The 24,342-nt window shown below is 43.9% G+C and overlaps 1 protein-coding gene and 1 long non-coding RNA gene across 4 annotated transcripts in view; one reads left to right on the top strand and one right to left on the bottom strand.

Annotated features, from left to right (window-relative positions):
• CTTNBP2NL (CTTNBP2 N-terminal like) overlaps positions 1 to 4,265 on the bottom strand; it is a 64,775-nt gene extending 60,510 nt beyond the window's left edge. The window contains exon 1 of one of the 2 annotated variants that reach the window (XM_007169385.2): positions 4,136 to 4,265. The gene's annotated coding sequence lies outside the window, so the exon portion shown is untranslated. The remainder of the gene's footprint in view (positions 1 to 4,135) is intronic. The other variant, XM_007169386.2, reaches the window with a different exon arrangement.
• Positions 4,266 to 4,396: 131 nt separating this feature from the next.
• The window catches only part of LOC103016470 (uncharacterized), a 153,208-nt gene continuing 133,262 nt past the window's right edge, over positions 4,397 to 24,342 (top strand). Inside the window, exon 1 of one of the 2 annotated variants that reach the window (XR_009006736.1) lies at positions 4,397 to 4,530. This is a non-coding gene — a long non-coding RNA (uncharacterized LOC103016470). The remainder of the gene's footprint in view (positions 4,531 to 24,342) is intronic. The other variant, XR_009006738.1, reaches the window with a different exon arrangement.

Raw genomic sequence — 24,342 nt, 5'->3', positions numbered from 1 at the left:
AACCAAGGAATGGGGAACACCTTCCTTCAAAAAACCCCAAACTTAGTGCTCCTTTTTTCTACAACTTACCCGGCAGTTCATTCTCCTCTCTGTTATAATTTATAGATCTTATTTCTCATTAAAACAACTCATCCCTGCTTGCTTCTCCCTCTGCACTCCTTCCTCCCTGGCTCACCTTTCTAGGCGAGCTGACCCAGAGCACCCTGCAGCCTCTCCTTCCCCAGCAGCTCTGCACAAAGGACCCATGCAGATGCTCCCAAGGCTCAGGGTCAGGAGTCCTTTTTGTCTGTAAACCCCATCATCCTGTGCTCTCCTATCTTCCTTCCTAGCTTCTATTTGAACTCAGTAACAGTTAAGGATTACATTCTTTGTGGCTCCAAAAGGCAGAAACGATTCATTTAGCAGTAAAGCACACATTTAGAGTGGAAGCTCTGGCTTTGGACCTGAAATACAGAGTTTGGAAATAGTTGGCAGGGAGAAAGCATATTACTACATTCTTTACTTCAATGCCTGCTTGTAGTCCTGTTTTCCTCAACCCACAAACCCCTGTCCTCCACTCCCCCACCTCCACTCTTAACTTCCCTATCCATAGTTTCTTCTCACCCATTTGAGTTGTTCTTATGATTGCTCCTTACTTTGGGGGTAGTAGAAGAGTTATTCAAGAGGCAAAAATCACTGTCAATCAAAATTACCATTGAAAATCCCTTAAATCTCACAGAAGGTACAACCCTGCACCATGATCACGGTATCCACGAAACCATTTATATGACACTAAGGGTGAAGGTACTTAAGACAGTGTGGAGTGAAACAACTGACAATTCAGAGAGAAGACATCAGACGGTTGAATCCCTTGCCTTTCCTTTTCCAGGGCCAAAAAGTTTAAGGAAGATAAGGTACATGACAAAATTATGAAACACACATACCGTAAGACACATGCGCTGCCCTAAAAACTCTTCTGTCGGATGTCTGAGATCATGACATACACAAGCTTTGTTTCCCTCTAATTAGGAAGCTTAGCTATATATTCAAATATTTAAAACAAAACCAACCAATAACTAAACTCAGACACTAATTCTTCACATTTGTTTAAATGCTAAAGGAGTAAAAGAATATTTAATATTAAATTCTTTAACTCACGTGCAAAGTGCTAATAATAATGGCAATAATACCTACCAATTACTGAGTGCTTCCTGTATGTCATGTTCATGTAATCTTTAAAAAAAAAAATCTCTGAAAGTCATTTTTAAGTCACAGCTGAGGAAACTGAGATATGGTGAAGATAGAAAACTGCCATTTCCCTGGGTCATACAGCAAAAGGGCAGCAGAGCTGGAATCTTAACTCAGGTCTGCCTTTAAAGTCTGTGCTGTAAATCAGCACACTTTATAGCCTCACCATAAATAAGCCATTTTCTCACTGAAATGCTTTGAACTAAAACTAGGAAGATGTGATTTTTAGTTATTATCGGCAAACATCCAGGAAATAAGAAAAAATGGCCTTTAGTAACAGGCTGACAAGCTATTCCTGGGGTCAACCACCACAGACTGGACAAACTTCCTCTAGAAATAAATCTCTGCTTCTTGCATCATGCCACTAAACACCAATTCAGTGGCCTAAAAATCCTTGTATCATATGTCTGAGATCATGACATATACAAGCTTTGTTTTCCCTTACTTAGGCATCTTAGCTGTATATTGAAATATTTAAAATAAAACCAACCAATCACTAAAATCAGACACTAATTCTTCACCTTTGTTTAAATGCTAAAGAGGAAGAATATTTAATATTAAATTCTTTATGGGCTGTTTGTACTAACAACATGTGCCATATCTTATCAGTAAATTATGTTTCTAGTCTACCCGAAGGGGTCAGCTTCAAACGAAGCTCAACAAACGTTCATGAAGTCAAACTACATACTAGGCATTGTGAAAGGTACAAAGATGAAACAAAACAAAAAATACTAATACCCCTCCCAAAGAATTTATAATTTAATGAGGCAGATTACAAATATACCTTAAAAAATCTCTGCATACAATGTTTTTCTTCATCTGATATAACCAAACAAGTGTTGAAAAAGTTAAAGGAAAGATTTCCAAGACCCAAATGTGTATCAGACAGATCCTGTTTACTGTGCCAAGTAATCAAAGAGCATTATTTGCTTTTTCCTCTCTGCTCATTAAGGCCCTGGCAATCACCGCAACTTTGTTTTCCTTAGTCTCTTACCTCAGTTTATTTTCTGTTCTCTGCTCATGTAATAAGATATATCTTTTTGGGAATTCCTGTTCTGCTTTTAGTTCTTTTCTGCTGCTATTGCTAGGGGCCCTTACCCACCTATCGCAGTACACTTTGCGTTTGCTGGAGAGACCCTCCACAGTTTCTTCTTTGTGCCTTTTTATCGGAGATCTGGAAACAATCACTGGGCAGATCTGTGAGCACTGAGACTGGCTCTGAAAACTTCCAACCTAACTCTTCAAAATTAATTACCTTCAGAAAGTCTACCTTCAGAGACTCTAATCAGGAAGGTAAAAGACAGCTGTTATAATTGCCCCCATGATTCCAACTCCTTGCATCCCATTGTTATTATCTTTGGCTATAAATAACAGTAGTAAGACAGACTTCAGACCGAAAGCAAAAGAAACAATGCTAAAAAAATATGGCAAATTTTAATATATGAAAGTGCTAGCAATAGATGATTACTAGGGATTCAATAGCATTAACATTAGGCCAAAATCATCAATACTTTGCACCTGCTGAAATGAAGGCCTTTATGAGCACACTATAGGGACACTCTTTGGTAGTAGTCACATGTGTGTGAACAGCTGGAGTTTACCTTGCTTTTATTTATCCTTATCTTAAAGCAGATTTAAAATGTGCTTTTAATTTTCATCCCCTGAATTTTGGTAGATGATAGTGGTCTTGTAAAACCAATCAACAACATCATATATATATATACATACATATCAGTTTCACCTGGAGGGAAAAACCCACCATAAAATAGGGGCTAGAGAGTAACCAATGGCCACCGGACCAGATTAATCATGAACCTAGACCGCTGAACCTGAATTTTCTTCAAACACTTCCTGCCTTTTGTTTCAACAGAACTATACCTTCCAGGTTAACTGCAGTCTCCCTGGGCAACAGACCAGCCCACCCTAGACTAGGAGATACTCATTCCTAATCTAAAGCTCTTTATTTACTTATCTGTACTGTTTCACTTGAAAGCATTCTGTTATTCACTGACAGTCCAACAATATACACTGCATTCCTACCCACACAAGACCAACTCTGTAGATATCCAACACGCCCACCTCACTATGAAATACCAAAGGGTGGTTTTCATCAAGTTTTCAGGGAAGAAACAGGGTGGAAAGCAAAAATGAAACGCAACTCAAACCTAAAACAACCTTTAGGGGTTGGGTTCTCCCTCAAGGAATAAAGGTACAAAGGGGGGCGGGGAAGGTTACTATTTCTCCTTCCTCCAGAGACTAAAAAGGTCCCGAAGCAGGTGAGCCCTCGATGCCCCACAGGCGAACAGAGGATCCTCGGGGCTTAAGGCGGAAGGCTGAAGATCAGAGAATGGGGGATGGGAAGAACCCAAGCGGGGGAAGGCCGTTTCGTCCGTGGAGCTGGCAGTCTAGGTCGGGTCTCTGATTTTTGCATCGCCCCATCGCTCTTTTTTTTTTGGAAAACACTGATTTTTATCTTACGGATGGAACTAGCTCTGGTCCCACCCTAGCGAGCAGGACAGGTGTAGGAAGGGATGTCTGGCCTCCCGGGGGCGGCCAGACAAACGGGGGTGGGGACGGCAGTCTACGGAATGGGAACCCGCACGCCTTCTCCCAAGGTTGAGGGGCTGGGCGAGGGGGCCCTTTAAACGGAGGGTGTCAGGAGGGCAGCCCCTTCTGGGGAGCTGGGGTTGACGAGGGACAATAAGTGGCTGCGAGCACCCTCGAAGGTTGAGGAGCCGCCTCCTCAGGGAATACCGGGAGGTAGACGAGACGGCTCCGCCCCCTCAGTGGATGGGCGCGAGTGGCAGTTGGGACGGCAGCGGGAGGACACCGGTGGTCCTACCCCTGCTTTTCTCTCGAGGACCCGGCCTCCCAGCCGCCGCCAAGCCCGGGCGCCAGCGGCTCCTACCTTTTCCCAGCGCTCGGGGCTCCGCTCCCTGCCGCCTCCGCCAGCCGCTCCATACACAGCCCTCCGAGGCCCCGCCCCTCGACCGCCTGGCGAGGGCCCTGGCATTCGGCAGGGCCAATCTCCTTCTCGCCTCTCCAGCCCCGACACCAATCCGCTCCGGCTGGAGGAGGGGCTTCTCCAATGTCTTTTAGGCTCCTCCCGGGGCCCCGAGATCCCTTTTGTTTGGGGAGAGCCTAGCTGGGATTGAGCTCGCGTCACTTCCGGGAGGAAGCGTAGTCCTCCGGCCCGGGCTCGGGGGTGGGCTTACGACCCTCACGGCTCGGCTTCTGCAACTTTCCACCTTCTAAGCGATTTCTGGACCGGACGGTGGCGAGTGCTTCGTGTTTACCCTCATGGTACGGGCAGCTTAGGAACGGCGGGTTTGGGGTGCCCTGATTGATCGGGCATATTAACGTTTCATTTCATCCAAAATGTTAATAAATGAAGTGCGCTTTGGGTCTGCTTTAGAAAACTGGTTGTTGAAAACCTGGTAACGTGGCTTGCCTGCTCTCTCTTTTTTTCTTTTACGAAGCCTGTGCTAGAAACAAGGGCGCAAAGATAAAAAACCCGGAGGACCACCCCCGCCTTCTCTTTTCACATTACATTTGGAAGAGAATAGTAGCTCTGGAGCCCCTGGAGCGGGGACACCGGGTAGCCCAAACCCAGCCAGACCTGCCTTCCAGGTAGAAGTCGAATGAATAAAATTTGTGTCATGGTTTTCTACGCTATGTTTTCCAAATGAGGGGACTTTTTTGTGTCCTTGGCCCCATTATACTGTGGGCTACCACGTTTGCAGTGACGCTGGGACACAGGACAGTAGAGGATGCAAGGAATGCCTGTCCCTCGTGAACACAGGAATGCAGATCTTGCTGGTGGTCGCAGCAAGCCTTACCAGCACCAAATAACCTAGAAAAGGGAGACGATGCACCCCTTCCTGAGGTCAGGGTTTCTGGATCCTTTTCCAGTTCACAGATTGATTCAACTGGTTAAGAGAATAATAACCACATTGTTTTTAATATAATATAATAAATACTTACAATTAAATATTTATAATGCATAAATAATGTAAATTAATTTTAATATATTATTTCTAATATTAACTATTATTAAGCAAGACAGTACTAGGGACCTAGTACTCACCTAGGCAGACTATCTCAGGACAGATGCAGCCCTGTCCTCATGCAGTTTACAGTCTGGTGGAGGGATTTGGTCAGTCTGCAATCATTGATAGGTTTGAAGGAAGTAAACCAGTATTAATGTCATCACTGTGCCAGGTACTTTCATATAATGATATTTAATCTTCACTACCAAATGAAAAATCTTTCCTAACCTGTAAGATAGACATCATTGGTGCCCATTTGACAGATGAGAAGATAGAGATTCAGAGAAATCAAGTAAAGCCATAGAGCTAGTAAATGGTAAATAAAGAACTTCCAACAAGATGTGTGATTTCAAACCTGTGCTATATTCTGCTCACCATACACTTGGCTCTCACAAGGAGGGCTGGTCCAGAGTGGGCCTGGATGACTGTAAATCCAGCATTAGAGACAGAAACAAGCTCCATGCCTCCCCCTATTGACTGCTGGCTGGAGAAGGTCATCTCTATGTATGAAGGACAAGAAGACTGTACTGAGGTGCTCAACAGCAGCCCAAGTGCTTCTGAAGTAACAAATAGGTAATACAGAACTTCAGAAAGACATCATTCCCTGTGTTCAGGAGACTGATGATCTGAAAGGCGAGATGAAGGGCCAGGCACATAGTAGGTGCTCAACAAATACTGACGTCACTTGAAACAAAATGCCTGAAATGGTTAAAAACACAGAGTTTAAGTGCTGGACTAGGCCCATGAATTTGAAAAATTCCGTTTCCTCCTCCTCCCTTTTGCCCTGCCTTACGGGTGTGCAATGAGGAAGTGCCTCATTGCCCGACAATGAGGCAGATGTGGGAGAACAGGCTATTTTCTGCTGGCTTCTGAGTCACTCTAAGAGTTGCCCCAGTGAATCAGCTCATCCCTCCTCCCCTCCTTCCTTTGTTAACCCACCACCACCCATTCTACTCCCAGGCTGACCTGGTGCTTTCTTCCTTTACAGCAACCGGCAGCTCCCCTGATTCCCTGAGCTCCCACTTGTCCATTCCTCAGTGAGTGTGGGAGGACCCAGCAAGAATGAGATCGTCCCCACTGTGTAGGATTGAGTCCTGAGGGTATTCAGATTACTCTCTTTTTAATTCATCACCCCAGGAGCTAGTGCATGGGCAGGGCTTGTGAACCTGAAGTTTTGTGATTCTTCAAATATATAAAATGTGTAAATAAATTTAGAGTCTGGCACACTGATGTACATACACAGAGGTAGAAAATGGGTTCGTACTAATTTCTTAAATTTGTATAACACAACATACCATTTTTATATCTATTATTTTATCAACTTGCCAGGAAGTATTTATTAAATGCCTACTGTGTGTCAGGTAACAATTTAGTAAGAAGTGCTAAAGATTATAGTGTGTGTTAATTTTTCTCCAAATAAGTAAACTTCCTAGGTAGGTGTACCATAAATGTTTATTGCTGGTTTGGGGAGGCAATGATGGAGTAAAAAAGGGCTAGGCTGGAAGTGAAAAAAACAAAACAGAAAACTGCGAGTTCTGCTGGAGTTCTCCCTCTGTCACAAACTGTAGTTTCTTTCCTAAGGCTGCTGTAACAAATTACCACAAACTGGGTGGCTTAAAACAACAGAAATGTATTCCCTCTCAGTCAGGAGGCTAGGAGTCTGAAATCAGGGTGTTGACAAGGTCAGTTCCTGGGTGAGGGGTGTTGGTAGGGGTGGGTTTATGGGACTTAAACTGCTCTCCTAGTTTATGGGGGTTCCTGGCAAACCTTGGCATTCCTTGGCTTGTAGCTGAATTGCCCTAGTCTCTGCCTCTGTCTTCACATGGCTTTCTTCCGTCTGTGACTTGATGTATCTATATGTCCTCTCCTCTTCTTTTTTTTTTTTTAAATTATTATTTATTTATTTATTTTTTAAAAAGGCATAATCTTATTTATTTTCACTGGTAAAATATATAATATGAATTCACCATTTTAACCCTTTTTATTTATTTATTTATGGCTGTGTTGGGTCTTCGTTTCTGTGCGAGGGCTTTCTCCAGTTGCGGCAAATGGGGGCCACTCTTCATCGCGGTGCGCGGGCCTCTCACTATCGCAGCCTCTCTTGTTGCGGAGCACAGGCTCCAGACACGGAGGCTCAGTAATTGTGGCTCACGGGCCCAGTTGCTCCGCGGCATGTGGGATCTTCCCAGACCAGGGCTCGAACCCGTGTCCCCTGCATTGGCAGGCAGATTCCCAACCACTGCACCACCAGGGAAGCCCCTCTCCTCTTCTTATAAGGACAGCAGTCATTCTGGATTTAGAACTCATCTTAATCTAGTATGACCTCATCTTAACTCATTACATCTGCAAAGATCCCATTTCCAAAAAAGTTCACATTCTGAGGTTCTAGATGGACACGGATTTTGGGGGGTGGGAATGGGAACCATTCAAACCAGTATGCAAAACTACTTTGCACAGTAACACCTCCACTTAACTCCATTTAGCTTCATTGGTAATGGCATGAAAGTAGTGAACTAATTCCTAAAGATCATTTCAGTTCTATAATTGTATGATAATTATATATGCTAGAAGCATTTCTCAAGCCTTTACTATATGCCAGGCACTATGAAATTGCTTCACAGTACATCTGATTTAACCCTTAAAAGAATTCCAGGAGATAGATGTGAATATTCCCATTTTGCAGATGAGGAAATTGAGGTACAAAGAAGTCCATAGTCATGGAATTCATAAGTGATGAAGATGGAATCTATTCACTCAGGTCTGACTCCAAAGTCCACCCTCACAATTACTATGCTCTGTAATCTCTCCATCATACTAGATGGGTTAGGAAGATGGGGAACGCAACAAATCTTTAAAATTTTGATTTATATAATACCTGGAGCTGGGTAGCAATCTTCCTGGGGAAAGCAAGAGAGAAGGGAACAGTGGGTGGCAATGAAAACTTAGTAGGGAAGAGGAGAGCTATGGGCACTTACCTGAACCTCAGTTTCCTCATTTGTAAAATGGAATAATAGTTCCGCCAGGTGGTTGTGAATAGCCAAGCGAGATAATGGACATGAAAGTATTTGATAAACCCTATGAGGGGTGATGATAAACTACCTGGGAGATCTTGCTCAAACTTTCTCCTCTCTGGGTCCTTGCCTTCCAGCTGAACATCTGAGGGTTGAGCATCTGGGGCTCTATAGGACTCCTTCTAGCTGTGATCCACACTTACTAAGATGCTGGGTGAGCTAGATGTAAAAGTTGGAGTGACTGGGAAAAGTGACCTGGCCTGGTTCCCTTACCTCTTGTTCCTCAAGCCCCCACCTGGCTCCTCCAGGAGGGGATCCTGAGGTTGCAGTCTAGCAGAGGCAGAGAGCTCTCGAGGCCGGGACCTGGCTGAAGTGGGAAGGACAGTGTGCTCTCCGTTGCTCCCTACATTTTCTCTCATTATTTGCTCCCACAAAGGCCTTTCCGAGTAGCCCTTAAGGTTCTCGTCTAGCTTGGATCATCCCAACCTGGGCGACTGGGGCTCAGGGGAAGTTGAGATTTCTGGGCGTGGCCCTCACTGTGTTCTCGATCGTATTGCCCCCCCTAGTGCTGAGCGACGAGTCCTGCAGCTGTCAGCTTCCCTCTTTGCCGTCCCCGCGCGTTCCGCGGAGGCCTCTCCCCAGACAGTTTTTCCTTTTAAGGGTGTGGCCTGAGAGCGCAGCAGGTAGGGGGCTCCAAGGACCAGAAGTTCGGAAAAACCACCTTCAGGGACAGATTCTTCTGGTTGTTAGCTAAGTGTTGGGGCCAGCTTGACCATGAAGGAGCCAGGAAACTCTTATCCTGGATTTCACAGAGGGAGGTTGGGAAGGAAAGGGAAAGAAATCTAACATTGTGTGTCTACTATGTATCAGGCACTGTGCCAGGTGCTTTACAGATGTTACATGTATTGCCCTTGTAATCCTTACATATATAATCTCTACATTCCTTTATATAATTATAATTATATATAATTATTTATATATTATATATATAATTATATAATTATAATATATGATTCTTGCGATCATCCTAAGAGATAATTCTTTTTTTTTTTTATGGGTTTCTTAAAGTAATTTATTTTTATAATGGGGTTTAGCTGCTTTTTTTTTTTTCACACACACACACTGTATTTTATTTTTACAAGAGATAAATAGACTGTTTCCATTCCACCACTGCCTCATGGAGCTGTGGGTGGTAGAGGTGGATTGAGCCTAGGATTGTGTGATTCACTGTTCTTGCCATTACTGCCATTGCCTGACAACCCTTCCCCAGGACCAGGAAACTAAGGCCATGTGGTGTTTTGGATCTTCAGATCCAAAGATAGGCTCCTGAGATACGATGGCAATGAAAAAGCCAAGGCTGAAGGCCATGGGATCCTGGGACAGTTTGCTTGAGGAAATGCATAACAGGGCAGCACCCTGGGAACTGCACAACAATATTGCTGTTAGGGTCCTTGGGGAGAGCACCCAGAGGACCCTGAGTCCTGTCTCCCTCATCCTGTGTGGAATACACATGCTCCCCTGAAGTTGGTGGGCCAGGATGGGGTACACAAAGCTCACTGAGGGGCGAAAAGGAAAGGTAAGTGGGGTACAGTCTAGCCCAAGTAGAAAATTCCTGGAAGTAGATGAGAAAAATCATGGAGTTCCTAAATCACCCAGCAAAGTTCCCAAGGATTTGCGTCATTTTAAACTCCTCTCCTCTGCCCAAAATACAGATTAGTCATAGGTCCCTGGAAGAATACTCTATGTCCCTTTGGATGAGTCTGAAGTTTTCATTTTCATTCTAATCTTTGAGATTATTAAATTATAATTGAAAAACAACACACTAGATGATGACTTGATGAACTGACTGATGTTATGTTTGTTATTTCCAAGGGTTCGTGCAGGCCGATGGGGGCGGGGAAGCTATCAGTTGGCTACTGTTCTTGATTTGTAAATTGACTTATTTCATTAAAGGTTAACTTTTTCCCTCTCTTCCAACCCCTCCCTATTCTGTCTCTCTTCCTGTTCCTCCTCTGCCCCAGGTGCCTTCTTCCCTAAAAGTTTAGAGCCAGACCCCCTTCTGTCTCTCTCTTCAGACAAAGCTCTGGGCTGAGTAGCCTTGCCAGAAGGGCTGAAGCTAGCCGGAAGGCTGGTCTTCTTTCCTTTCCCCTTCTATTCCCTCTTCTTCCTCACACATGGCCTGACATCAAGCAGTAAATAATTTCTGCGCTATGGCCAGAGACAGAGCTTCGGCTTGGCCAGGCTGCCCTATGGTTTCAATCTGATGAAAGGCAATTACACATTCCCTTTGGTCTGTTATTTCAGCTGAGGCACCACATAGTGGGCTGAATGGGTCCTTGTTGCTCACAAAAGGGAGAAATATTTGTAGGGAAAGTAATGACCCAGTTACGGCTGCGCCATCATTTCTAGGCAATTTCCTGGTAAGTGGCCCTTTGGAGGAGCCTGATGCTAGAAGCTTCTATGCCCTCATTTCCTGCTTCATGGCTTCTGCTGGGCCCCTGCAGGGTCTAGTCTACCCTGAACAAAGTGACCAGGAGGGTTCCTGCACCATTGGGAGAAATCTATACATTTCTCATCCCCTTTTCTTTCTGCCACCCTGCCTTCCTCTTGTCCCCCCTTTATTCCTAAAACAATCATTGAGTGTCTATTATCATTACCACAGGAAATAACACACAGTTCCAGACCTCAGGGTACTCATAGTCTTGAGGGGAGGTAGATTTGTGTAACTGGTTGACTCAAATTCTCCTGCTTTCTGTAGCCACAGTTTCCAAATAAAATAACTCAACCCACTGTATTACATCACAATCAGGACTCCTCCAGATGTAAAGGACAGAAAACTCCATCCAAACTAGCCAAAGCTAGTTTTTATTGGCTCATGCAATAGAAAAGTCCAGGAGTAGACTGCCTTCAGATGAGGCTTGATCTGGCTTCTCAAAAATGTTACCAGCACCAGGTTGTTCTCTCTGTATTTTTCAACTCTACTTTTGTAGAGTTGGTCCTGCTTTCAGACATGCTTTCTTCCTCAATTGGCAATAAACATAGGCGTTCCGGCTTCATATCCAGTCATATTCAAATTCAATAGGAAGGAGCACCTCCCTTTTCCCCAGACGTCTGAGTAAAATCCACTCTGTCTTCTTGGCTCTGCTTAGATTGTGTGTTCAATCCTGAGCTCAATCATTGTGGCCAGGGCATGTGCTGCTTTGATCGGCTAGATCTAGGTTGTGTGCTCTATCTAGAGCTATGCATTAAGTGTGGGGAAAAGCTATAACCACAGATGAAAATTCATTCATTCATTCATTTATTCATTCATTTGTTACCGAAAAAAAATGGGGATGGATATTTGGGAAGCAAATAGTGAATGTTTACTACATATTTGAGGGTTTGTCTCACATTTGCTCTTGGAACCGCTTGAGCTGCAGCTGCTTCTGTAACCTGGCCCCAACTCTGCCTTGGCCTGGACTTGCCTTGCTGCTGGTCATTGTCAGAAACTCTGGAATGTTTGGTCTTTGTCCTTTGTATGCTTGGGCACAAAGCATTACTAACAAAAGACTGTTGTGTATAACAGCTGTTCACTGAGGATTTGGGGGCCTGGTATGGTATGGGCAGTGTTAAAAAGGTTTTTAAAGATCTGAGGTTCTGGGCTTCCCTGGTGGCGCAGTGGTTGAGAATCTGCCTGCTAATGCAGGGGACACGGGTTCGACCCCTGGTCTGGGAGGATCCCACATACCGCGGAGCGGCTGGGCCCGTGAGCCACAATTGCTGAGCCTGCGCGTCTGGAGCCTGTGCTCCACGACAAGAGAGGCCGCGACAGTGAGAGGCCCGCGCACCGCGATGAAGAGTGGCCCCCGCTTGCCACAACTAGAGAAAGCCCTCGCACAGAAACGAAGACCCAACACAGCCAAAAATAAATAAATAAATAAATTTAAAAGAAATGGGGGTTGGTTGGTTTAATAAAAAAAAAAAAAAAAAAAAAAGATCTGAGGTTCTCAGATTTGAGGGTGTGTCAGAATCACCAGGTCTTGATAAGTCACAGATTCCTGGGCCCTACCTCCAGAGTTTCAACAAAAATATACACTGGCTCTTGTGTGCCAGGTGCTAAGGTTACAATGATGGCCATGGTACCCGCTGCAAAATTCCTCTTTGTCATGCCGAGCGATTTAATTCCTTATTGCCAAACTTTTCTCATCTCAGTTCTCTCCAGGGACCCTCACTCTTCATAGCCAGATAAGCCCATGAAGATACTTTCTCCAACAGAGGAATCTATTTGTACTGTCCTTGGAGGTCAACTGACTCAAACTGCAGCAGCTTCTGTGATAATATTTAATTTATTTTGCTATTGCATAGGCAAACAGGGAATGTTGAGGGTGAAGGACAAATGCTCGAGGTATTGACTAAGTGTAGCTTTCAGAGGCACAAAAGGGAGTGGAATCTTCCACAAGGAACAGCTTCTTGACTCCTGTGTAGCATCATAGAAAGGGAGTAACTTGAGAGCCAGACCTACTAGCTGTGTGACCCGGGCATGTCATTAACTACTTTGAGTTCCAAATCCCTTATCATAAATTGAGAAAACAATAATGTGTTTCAAAGGGTTGTAGTAAAGAGGAAGCGAGATAATGGGAGACTTATTGATGCTTTTTCTCCTTGCCACCACTCTATCACCCAGACCTGTCAATTTCACCTCCTGAATACCTCAACTCCGTAATTTCTATTCCTACCTCCAACGCCACCTTGGTCTGCCCATTACCTTGTTTCTCCAGGGCAGCAGCAGCCTTCTCAGTGGTTTTCTAGCCTTCTTCTTGCCCCCTCCATTCCATCCTCCACACAGCAGGCTGAGTAGATCTTAAGAAAACACAATCCAATCATGTCACAACCCTTCCTTCCAATTAAAACTTTTCAGGGGTCTTAGGATAACCCTATTCACAAAGCCCTCATTATTTGACTCCTGCTTCTCTCTCCAGAATCATCTACTACCCCTCTTCCCGTTGCTCTCTCTGCCCTAGACAACTGGGGATAAAGACTCTCTCCTTGACCAAGTTAGGTTTGGTTAGTTTAGGTCTTGACATTGGTCCCTCACCCTCACTCCCTGGCCTTTCTGGGCCTGCATAGCCCAGTTTTAGCAAGAGTCCTGCTAAGTCAGTTCACACCCATCATATCTGATGAAGTGCTTCATCCCTCACCTTTGATGTCTAAGTCCTTGGCCTGCCTTCAGCAAGAATCCTGTTAAGTCGGTTTAACAGGAATCTCCCTGCCCTTGATAACTCCTCTTAGTGATTTTCCATCCACTGAGTTCCTCGCTCTGCTTTTGGGCTATAAATCACCATTCGTCCATTTGCATTTGGAGTTGAACCTGATCTCTCTCCCCTACTGCCATAGTCTTGACACTTTTCCAGTAGTCCTGAGGGAAGTCTTCCTTACCATTTTAACAAGTGTCAGAATAATTTTTTTCTCCAATGATGGCTGCTTTTCTGTTCCTCAGAGTCTTTGCTGATGTTGTTCTGTGTTCTTGGGCTGTTCTTCCTACCGTCTACCTAAAGCCCATGCATCCTTCAGACATCATCTCAATGTTACCTTCTCAGGAAAGTTTCCTTAGCCCAACAGAGTGAGTAGGTTCCAATATTTTGCTTTTGTAGCATGTGTCATGATTTGTAATTATACGTTTGTACAGTTATTTTGATTAATGTGGCTTTTCATAACTCTTTTGTGTGCTCCACGAGGACAGAGATCATGTCTATTTCGTTCATGATTCTTATCTCCAGTATCTTAACACAGTACCTGGTACACAGTAGTTGTTCTATGAATGTTTATTGATTGATTGCATGAATGAATGAATGAATGAAAGTGCAGTATTTATAAAAGTGCTCTATAAATAATTTCTCCTAGTGTCCAACTGTGGTGATAATCCTGAGTTCTGTGGTGGGACATATAACATTTTATGACCTATTTCAACCTACTGCAAACCCTTCTAGGGGAAACCTAGGGGCATACCCTTGGAGGTGCCTGGAAAGCTCAGAGATTTCAGGTGCCCCTCCTGAAAAATCCCCTTAGGATGATCCTCCAGGACCATGATTTACTACTCACGTTTTAATCCTCAGTTCCTGGGCTTTGGTAGTTACTCAAATAAATGATCTTGGAATTGAGGAAATGTCCTAAAGGGATCCACTGACCCATTTGGGTGGTTCTCAGGAATACAGATAATCCCCTTGAGACAGATGGTCTCCTGGATGGATGCTAATGGAGATGAATGCTAGTTCTGCCCTGATGGCTGTCAGCCTAGCAAAAGATGCCATCAGGAATAAAGCCCATGAGGGGCATCTCTAGGTGACTAGTACTATAAAACATGGAAATGGCAACATGAACTTAGTGAGATTTCTTAACTATTTCTATTACGGCCATCTGTTCTCCTACAGTATTTATCAGCAGAACTGGTGGGCAGGATTAGGGAGGGAGAGGACACAGTAAGAAAGCAGGGAGCTGGCTGTCTGTTCCAGGACCTGACCCCGCTTCCACCTCCCGCACTCTCTCCCTTCCCTTAAGGCCAAGCTTTCTGAGACTCATCGTCACCTTCCATCCTGTCCTCATCCCTTCGTAGCCTCACTCCCGCTTGCACTGTGCAACTGCTCCCCTAAGGTTTCCAATGACCATTTTGTTGATAAACCAAGCGGATGTGTCTGGGCCCTAACTTGTGCTCCCTGCAGCCTTAGACAATGCTCTCCTTTTCCTTCTTCTCTTGGTGGCCATGATGATATCATCCTCTCTTAGTCGGTCTCCTGCCTCCCCTTCCCATTCTTCTTATGGCCATTTCTTTCTCTTCCCACTTTACACGCTCCCCTGGGTGAGCCACCTAATCCAATGGCTCAGTTACCACCTCTGCTCGGATGACTCTCAAATAAATCTATGGCTCGAGCTCCAGACCCCGATAGGACAGGACAGCTGCATGGCATCCATGACTCTCCTTTCCTCCCACTCACCACATCGTGCCAATCACCAAGTCCTGCCTGTTCTACCTTCCTAATCCACCCCATCTCTCCACATTTCCTATCACTACCTTAGTGCAAGCCACTTTCCCCTCTCCTATGGATCCTGACAACGGCCTTCTGTCTGGGTGTCCTGTGTCTACTCCAGCTCTTCCCTCTTCAATTCGTTGCTACACAGAGACCACAGTGATTTTTCTAAAGTGAAAATTTGATCAGGTCACTTCTCTGCTTAAGTTCCTAGAGAGTCATGCGTTTCCCATTAACTTCAGGATAAAGTGTAACGTGAGGATATCAGCGACATCCCTTCTTGGTCCGGCCTCTGCTTACTTGAGTTTTCAGCTCCAACTTTTGCAAGTGCCCTGGCCCCAGGCAGTACTAGAGCTTTACTGAACTACTTGAATTCCCTTACTTCATCATGATCTCTTTGGCCTCAGGACCTTCTGATGTGCTGTTCTGCCTGCACGGCCTTTTCTTCGTCCTTCCAGCCCAGCTAACTACTCTTTCTTTAGGACTCTTCTCAGGTGTCACTTCCTCCAGGAAGCTTTCTGTGATCTTTTAAGGCCAGATTAGATGCCACTTGACCCACCTGCCCTGCCCCATTCTATTTGTTCTCAATGCACCCTGTACTTCCTGTCCTTTTACTTGTGTCTGTGTCTCCCCCAGACTAAAAGCTCCTTGAGAGCAGGGACTCTGCTTGGTTCATGGTTGTATTCATAATTTGTAGCATAGTGTCTGCACATAGAAGGCATGAACAATATTTATTAAGTGAAAGAGCAAGTGATTTCTTAAAGCTTTGTCATAGCTAGCCTACCATGGTGGTTAAGAACAAGGACATTGAAGCCAGACTGCCTTGATTGAAATCCTGGCTCAGACACTGACTCTCTGTGTAACCTTGGGTAAGCTACTCAACCTCTCTATGCCTTGGCTTCATTATTTTAAAAATGTTTTTTACCTTATAGAATTGCTTTCAGGGTTAAATAAGTTAATGTTTATATGCTTCACATAAAGTAAGTGAGTGCCATGTAAATAGAAATACTTATTCTACTCTATGACCACACATGGATAATTTTGAGAGTAAAAGGGATGCTATTAATCATGACATCAGGACAATAGGTGTACAATAGGACTGTCCTGTGCGAACAGGGACATTTGGTCACCTTGCATGCAAGGGCTCATTAGGTAAATAAACGTCTTCATTTTTGTCGGCTTTGTTTCTCCCTGTGCATTGTCTTCTAGCGATTAGCAGCAAACTCTTCCAACCATAAAGGCCTGTGTGCTTATCTTTAGGGACAACAGGGAAAGGAAGAACAGGGGGGACAGTGTCCTAAGCAACAGAGTTGGTAGGGCAGCATTAAAGAAAAAGAAATGGAGTGGAATTCTTGGGGTGTGGGTACAGGATAAAAGGGGAGCTTTCCCACATCCCGCCAAGGCCTGTGGGCTTGACAGAAGGTGCATGTGCTCTCCTGATGGGTGGTATGATTTCAAGGGGTCCAGCCTTTCCTGGAGCCTTGTCCGTGGGGAGTGTCTGTGAGCAAGGCAGCCTGTGCTGACCCTGCTTGACATGCATTTGCTGTCTGCTCGTTGAGTTTGCAGTTCTCTCTCAAATTGTTTCAGAAACATGTGGTTCCATTTGCTTTCCCAACAGGGAGTTTTTTTTTTTTTTTTTTCTTCATTACTTTAAAGTAGTTGTTTTTATGAACTGGGATAAACACCTGGTGGGCAGGAGTTTTATCCCATGTTCATTCCAATTTGTATTCCATTATTTCTCCTGCTTATCTGGGGAGGGGAAAAATATACTTTTTAAACACAGTCTCTCTTTTTCTAGTTTCCCAGACAGATGCATGATCAGGTAACAGCACCTCTGCAGCTGGCTGCATCTTCCTGGAATACCAATTGCAGGCAGTTCTGTTGGTGACAACGGCGCTCAAGGGTAGGGGGAGGGGGAGAACATCTTTCCTTATCTTGAAATAAAGCCTGTCAGTCAGAGGAGGTGCCGTTCAGAGATGTATACCAACTCCATTCTCCCTCCGTCTCCTTCTGGGGTGGGAGTAGAGGTGGTAGTGGGGAGGGGGAAGGGAATGCACTAACATATAGTGACACTTCCTATGTGCACAGTGGTAACCTTGCATTTCATTTAATACTCAGAACAACCTTAGAATATAGATATTAGTCTTTCTCCTTCATAGATAAGGAAAGTGAAGTTCAAAGAATAAAAAGAACATGCTAAAGATATATCAACAATAGGCAGGAATTTGAATCTGCCCCTATCTAATTCCAAACCCATGCTTTTTATATTATGTGTCTGAGCTCCCGAGAGGGGTGAGAATTTGCTTAGTGCCACACAGCCAGCCTAGAAGAAGGTTATATCTTTCTAGCTTCCCAAAGGGAGGGAAAGGCAGGGTTAGGCAAAACACGTTGGTCATGTGCTTAATTAATATAGGAGAGGGAGAACTGAAGGAGTTTTTGACTGTTAGTAATTCCATCTTTCATTCATTCAACAAATATATATGCAGTGTTTACTGTGTGTCTGGCACAGTGTATCAACTTATATGAAGAATATAGTAGAACACAACATTGTAAATCAACTATACTTCAATAAAATAAAAAAAATATAGTAGAAAAGGCAGGCTTGAGGTTATGTGTAGTAATTGATCTCAGTTTTGAACATGTTGAGCTTAAGATAAAGGATTTTTATTAAGCATTTGGATATACCTGTCTGGAGCTCTGGGGAAAGGTCTCTGCAAGAAATATAGATTTGAGAATGACCCTCAAATAGGTGGTAGTTATACCATTAGCAATGAGGGAACTAACTAGGGTTATATGAGAGACAAAAGCATGGAGGATGGAACATGAGGTAATCCCTATGTTTCAAAGGCAAACCAAGTGAAGAGTTCATAAAGAAGATTCAGAAGCACTGTTTAGAGATATAGGCAGAGAATCAGGAGAGAGGGATGAATTTAGTTAGATTTTTTTCTATTTCCTTTAAAAAAAACTACCTAATAAGGTGGAAAATGCATATAACCAATGCACCCATTTTGAATGTACAGTTCCCAGACATATGCCACAATCAGGTGCTACCACCTCAGCAGCCTGCAGGCAGTTCTGGTGAAATTTTGACAAATGTAAACACCCATGTAACCTCCACTCCATTCAAGATATAGAATATTGCCATCATATTAAGATTCCCTTGTGCCCCTCCTCAGTTATTCCCCTGCACTCCCTGCTCCAAGCCACCACTGATCTGATTTCTATCACCATAGACTATTTTAGAATTTCACATCAATGTAATCACACAGTATATACTCTTTTGTATCTTGCTTCATTAGTGTTGCTGCATGGGTCAGTGTCTTTATTTCTGAGTAAAATTTCACTGTATGAATATACCATGATTTGTTTACCCACTCACCTGTTAGTAGATGTTTGTGTTATTTCTAGTTTGGGACTATTATGAACGAAGTGCTATGAACATTTGTGTACAAGTCTTTGTGTATATATATATTTTCATGGTCAAATGTTAAGTGTATGTTTAAGAGAAATTGCTTACTTCTTTCCAAAGTGGTTATATCATTTTACACTCTAATCAGTTATATATGAGATTTCCAAATGCTCCGTATTCTCACCCCAGTTGGTATTGTTACTAGTTTTAATTTTTAGCAATTCTAGTAAATGTGTAGTAGTACCTAACAGTGGTTTTAATTTGCACTTGTCTGTTGACTAATGATTGAATATCTTGTCATGTGCTTCTTGGCCATTCTTTAGGTCTATTTCTGGTCTATTTAGTTTCATTTGTATATTTGCCTATCCTTACTCTAATATCACATTATATTGGTTATAGTATTTATAATAAATCTTCAAGTCAAGTTATATAAGTCCTCCAGCTTCTTTATAAGAAATGGTTTTCGCTATTCTAGGTCCTTTGAACTTCCACGTAAATTTTAAAATCAGTTTGTTAATTTCTACAAAATAGAGCCTGCTGAGATTTTTATTGGAATTATGTTGAATCTATTGATCATTTTGGAGGGAGTTGACAATGATATTGTGCCTTTCAATCCATTTATTTAGGTATTTAGTTTCTCTCAGTAATGTTTTCTAGTTTTCCATGTATGAATTTTGTGTATATTTTGTTAAATTTATCCCTAAGCACTTTATGTTTTGATGTAATTTTATGATGCGTTTTGGCTTTTCATGTCTCTTGTGCTTGAGGTTCATTGAGATTTTTGTATCTGTGCACTTATGATTTTCATAAATTTTTGAAAATTTTTGGTTATTATTTCTTTGCATATTTTTTCTGATTTCTTTTCTGTCTTTTTTTCCTTTGGGGTCCAATTCCATATATAATAGGTCATTTGAAGTTGTCTCACTAATGCTCTGGTAATTTTTTTTTTAGTCTTTTTTCTTTTTGTGTTTTATTTTGTATAATTTTCTGTTGCTATGTCTTGAACTTCACTAATCTTTTATTTTTTAGTATCTAATGTGCTGTTATTCATCTCAAATATTTTCATTTTTATCTTTATGAGTTCTAATTGAGTCTTTTATACCTTTCATGTTTTCACTTAACATGCTTAATCTTTCCTTTACCTTCTTGACATATGGAATATGGTTTTAGTAACTGTTATCATGTCTTTGTCTACTAATTCTATTATCTATGTCATTTCTAGGTCAGTTTTCATTGATGAATTTTTCTCTTCATTATGGATTGAATTTTCCTGCTTATTTGTATCATAATTTTTATTGGATTCCAGACATTATGTATTTTACCTTGTTGGGTGCTGGATGTTTTTGTATTCCTATAAGTATAACTTGAGCTTTATTCTGCAATGTAGTTAAGTTATTTGGAAACTATTTGGTCCTTTTGAGGCTTGCTTTGTTAGGCATGACCAGAACTGTTTTTAATCTATGACTAATATTGCCCACTACTGAAGCAATACCCTTCTGAATATTCTACCTGATGACCTGTAAATTAGCAAGTTTTCCACTCTTGTTGGGAGATGAACCCTGAGGATTTCCCCCCCTACTCCTTTCAGGTGTTTTCTTTTCCTTAAGTTCTGGCAGCTCAGATCCAGGCTGTGGATTGTGTTCAGGTTTACTCCATGTGTTTCTCATTCTGGACTCAGGTTGATGAAGTGGGTGCCTTGGGCATTTGCTTTGTATGGCTGAGGGCTGGAGTGCAAGAGTGCAAGTAGAAAAGTCTCTTTTTGGAACTGACCAATTTTCAGTTCAATTTACATGTCATTGGCCAATGCAAGTCCCATAGCCAAGCCGAAAGTAAATAGGGGCAGGGAAGTATGCTCTGCCCACAGTGAACCACAGCAAAACTGGAAGAGGAGAAAATTTTGAGCAAATAATGCAATCGACTACAAGGAATGTCACAGAATCCAAGGAAAGAGAGAGAAGTTGTTATCAGCCTAAAGTGCTTAGATGTTAAATAAAAAAGATAAGGATAAAAATTATGTTTTGAGTTTCACTGATGAGATTGTCTCTAGAAATTTATGTGGATAGTGGTAGTTGGAGCCAGGTTAAAGTAGAAAAAGGAGTGACAGGAATATGGAAGAGAGAAAACAAGTGAGGACTATATTTTCCAGAAGCTTCACTTAAAAGGAAATGAGAAGGATTGTCATACCTAGTGGGGAGCATAGGGACTGGAGATGTGTGTGTGTGTGTGTGTGTGTGTGTGTGTGTGTGTTTAATTGGTAGTACTTGCACATATTCATAGGCTGAGTGAAAGAAGCTGGTAAAGAAAGGGAAGTGGAAGATACTAAGTCACTTTTCAATGTATTGCCTCTCTGCTCCAAGTAAACTCTTCTTTGCCTGTTCTGTGGAAATGGAGCTGGACCCTGTTTACATTTCTCCTTTGCCAGCTGGCACAAGGTTAAGCTTTGTCAGTGGAGGGCACTGAAGAGATACTGGGAGGAAAGAGCTTCTCTTCCTGGTTCCCGTGTGTCCTCCTGGCAGGCTCTTGCAGCCGAGCACCAGCAGCTCGTGGTGGCCAGCTGCAAGTGTGGTAACCAGCAACACACATGGTGGCCAGCAGCAGATGGCTTCTCCCTGTGGGCACCTTCTCCCAGCATACCAGAGTGTGGCTTTCTAATCCACCATCCTAACAGGTATTTTCCCAGCAAGCTCTGCAGGGCAGCACCTCCTCAAGGAGGTCCTTTGGCACTCCAGATGGCTTCCTGGGCAGTGCATGGTGGCCTTGCAAGCTCTGCAGCACAGACCTTCCATGCAGAAGGCTTTTTCAGGTACCTTAGAGGGTGGCTTCTTGGTGAGTTCTGTTGGCACAACATCTCTGCTGTCCAGTGGGTCAAGGCCTCACCTTTTCCAACACAGGTTAGATATCAGCCGAGGGGGTGGGGCCTCTTCTGTCTCAGTCCTAGAGGTATTGGCTGCTCCTTATATCGGGTATTTGTGTATCTCATTGAGTTCTTTCTTTCTCCTTAGAGGGTAATCCCCTGTTATAGTTAATAATTATTTATATTAAAATCCCTCTGTTCCAATTTGGGTTTGTATTCTGTCTCCTGAGTGGACCCTGACTGATACCCTGATAAAAGAAGGGAATAGAAATTTCAGAGGTGGGGAGGACACAGAAGATAATTTAGGCCCAGGTGGAAAGGCTGACTCTGAACAAGGAGAGGAGCATCCTTTGAGCCTGGAGACCATAAGGAAGGATATGTGGTGGGTAGTCAGAATGTGTTTATGAGAGAAGGAGGATGAGACACTGAGGGAGTTCTTGGCTTTACTTCTTTTTTATAAATTTATTTATTTATTTATTTATTTTTGGCTGTGTTGGGTCTTCGTTTCTGTGCGAGGGCTTTCTCCAGTTGTGGCAAGCGGGGGCCACTCTTCATCGCGGTGCGCGGGCCTCTCACCATCGCGGCCTCTCTTGTTGCGGAGCGCAGGCTCCAGACGCGCAGGCTCAGTAGTTGTGGCTCATGGGCCTAGTTGCTCCGCGGCATGTGGGATCTTCCCAGACCAGGGCTCGAACCCGTGTCCCCTGCATTGGCAGGCAGATTCTCAACCACTGCGCCACCAGGGAAGCCCCTTGGCTTTACTCTTCTCAGTGAAGTACGAGGACAGGCTATCTGCTGAGGCCTTGGGGAGAGTGAGGCAGATTTGTAATAGCCCTTGAAGAACCTTTCAGAAGACCAAAGTGTGCCAGAGTAGACAGTTTTCTCCAGCAGGACCCAGAAGTCCAGGCTTAAGGGCAGAGCAGGCAGTTGTAGGACTGACTTGGGGTCAGGGCTTTCCAGAGCTTGGGAGTAGAAGGAAAAGGGAGCAAGGGTGCTGACGAGGCTGACAAGAAGTCATTCAGCTTATTGACCAGAGGTCTAGCTTGGTTTTCCAAGGACTGAGCCCTGGGGTTGAGGGAGGAAGGAAGATAAACTGTGAGGCAATAAAGAGGTTAAAGTGCTGGAACTCAGTGAGGTCAGGGAGTGGCGAAGTGGGAAGAATAGAATAGAGCTGGAGCGATTGTGGTCCAAGTGGGATGTTGAAGTTTAATTTTTGAGAGATAGAGCAATGCTAGTAATGGTCCAAGTGTGGCCTTGAAAAGTGTGGCTGAAAGCAGCATAGAAGGTTATTTGAAGTAATCAGGATAAAATTAGGGGGAGGTTAGCATGTCAAATGGGTTGGTGTCAGTGAGTTGTCTCAGGACCATGGTGGGAGTTAATGTGTAAAGGTAAGTGGAGACAGTCCTCAGCTGGTGTGGGCCAGGGTCAGTGACAGCAAAGGAAGAGGTAGAGCGCAATGAACCATTCCATTTGAGGAGGGCTTTAAATGAGGGTAGAAAAGCCATAGTGTGAAACTGCCAGCGAGGGTGGGGGGCAGGAGCTGGGAGAGTGCTGACCCCAAGTGTACCCTTCTTGGCTGGAAAATGGAACTCATGTGGGAGGGGTAGCGACCTCCACACAAGAGGGCTGCAAGGGAACCAGTGTCCTTGGGGCAAGGCCAGGTTTTAGTTACAGTGAGGGGGAGGATATAGTGAAAGTTCTTGGAGGGTGTTTTGGATGTAGAATTTGTTTTTAATGGAATGAGTGTTACCAAGAGCACAGGGAAAAACATTCAGAAGGAAAACTGTGACAAGGAGTTGGAGAGGAGAAAGGTAATGAGTGACCCAGCAAAGGGACTTAAAGTCCAACAACGGATTTCTCATCCATGTATCACAGTACCAGGCACACTGTAGGGGCTCAACTAATATATCTGACTGAGTAATTGAATAAATGAATGAATAAATAAAGTCTGTTCCCTGCAGCTGCTTACTTTGATTCTCTGGGACTTAGTTTCTTCATGTGTTTACTGAGAATGCTGCTGCTTTTATCCCCCTAGTTCTCAAATTTATAGCAGTTTCCTCTCCAAAGCCCCAGTTCTTTCCATCTGGCAGAGTGGGTGTCTTATTCCAGTCCATTTCACGCTGGGAGGGTAGGAAAGTCAGGGCTGAATCTTCCTCTGGTTACAACCTGGGAGAGACTGAAGTTTAGAGAGAGTAAAGAGTTCACGCAATATCATAGATTAAGATTTACAGTAAGACTGGGAAAGATACAGGGGCGCTTCCCCCATTTCAGCCTGTTCTGTGGCCCCCAAAGCAGCCCTGGTGAGGGGCGGGTGGCGTAGGGGATTCACAGAAAACAGTAGTCCAGCCCAGATAGTCAGGATCCACGCAAGGCAGCGTCCAGCAGGTGGGAGTGTGGAGTTGCAGAAGGCTGGCAGCCTTGAGTAGAACCGGAAGGCAGACGCTAGCCAGCCTCTGATATGGATGGGAGAGGCTCTTCAAGACCGTCCTTGCAGTCTGTGCAGCCAAGCTAGGAGAGCAACTCTGGCTGCCCTCTCATTCTCCAACCAGTACTCCAGAGGGGAGGGGCAGGAAGCAGGAGGGACAGGAAGCAACAGGAGAGAGATACTCCCTGCCTCTTTTTCCTCTTTGCCCTCAAAGGTAGGAGGTCTTGATGATGGTGAATGTAGCCTAGTGGAGAGTGCACAGCGGTGGGGAGTTCTAAGTCCAAGCATACCCACGTCCTAGACATGCACACAGGGCACTTGCCAGACATCTGTGGGTGAGTGACCATGGGGTCTGTTCCATGTCCTTCT

This window comes from Balaenoptera acutorostrata, chromosome 1 (genome assembly GCF_949987535.1).
Source record: "Balaenoptera acutorostrata chromosome 1, mBalAcu1.1, whole genome shotgun sequence".
NCBI lineage: Eukaryota > Metazoa > Chordata > Mammalia > Artiodactyla > Balaenopteridae > Balaenoptera > Balaenoptera acutorostrata.
This window is presented reverse-complemented; position numbering and strand designations above follow the sequence as displayed.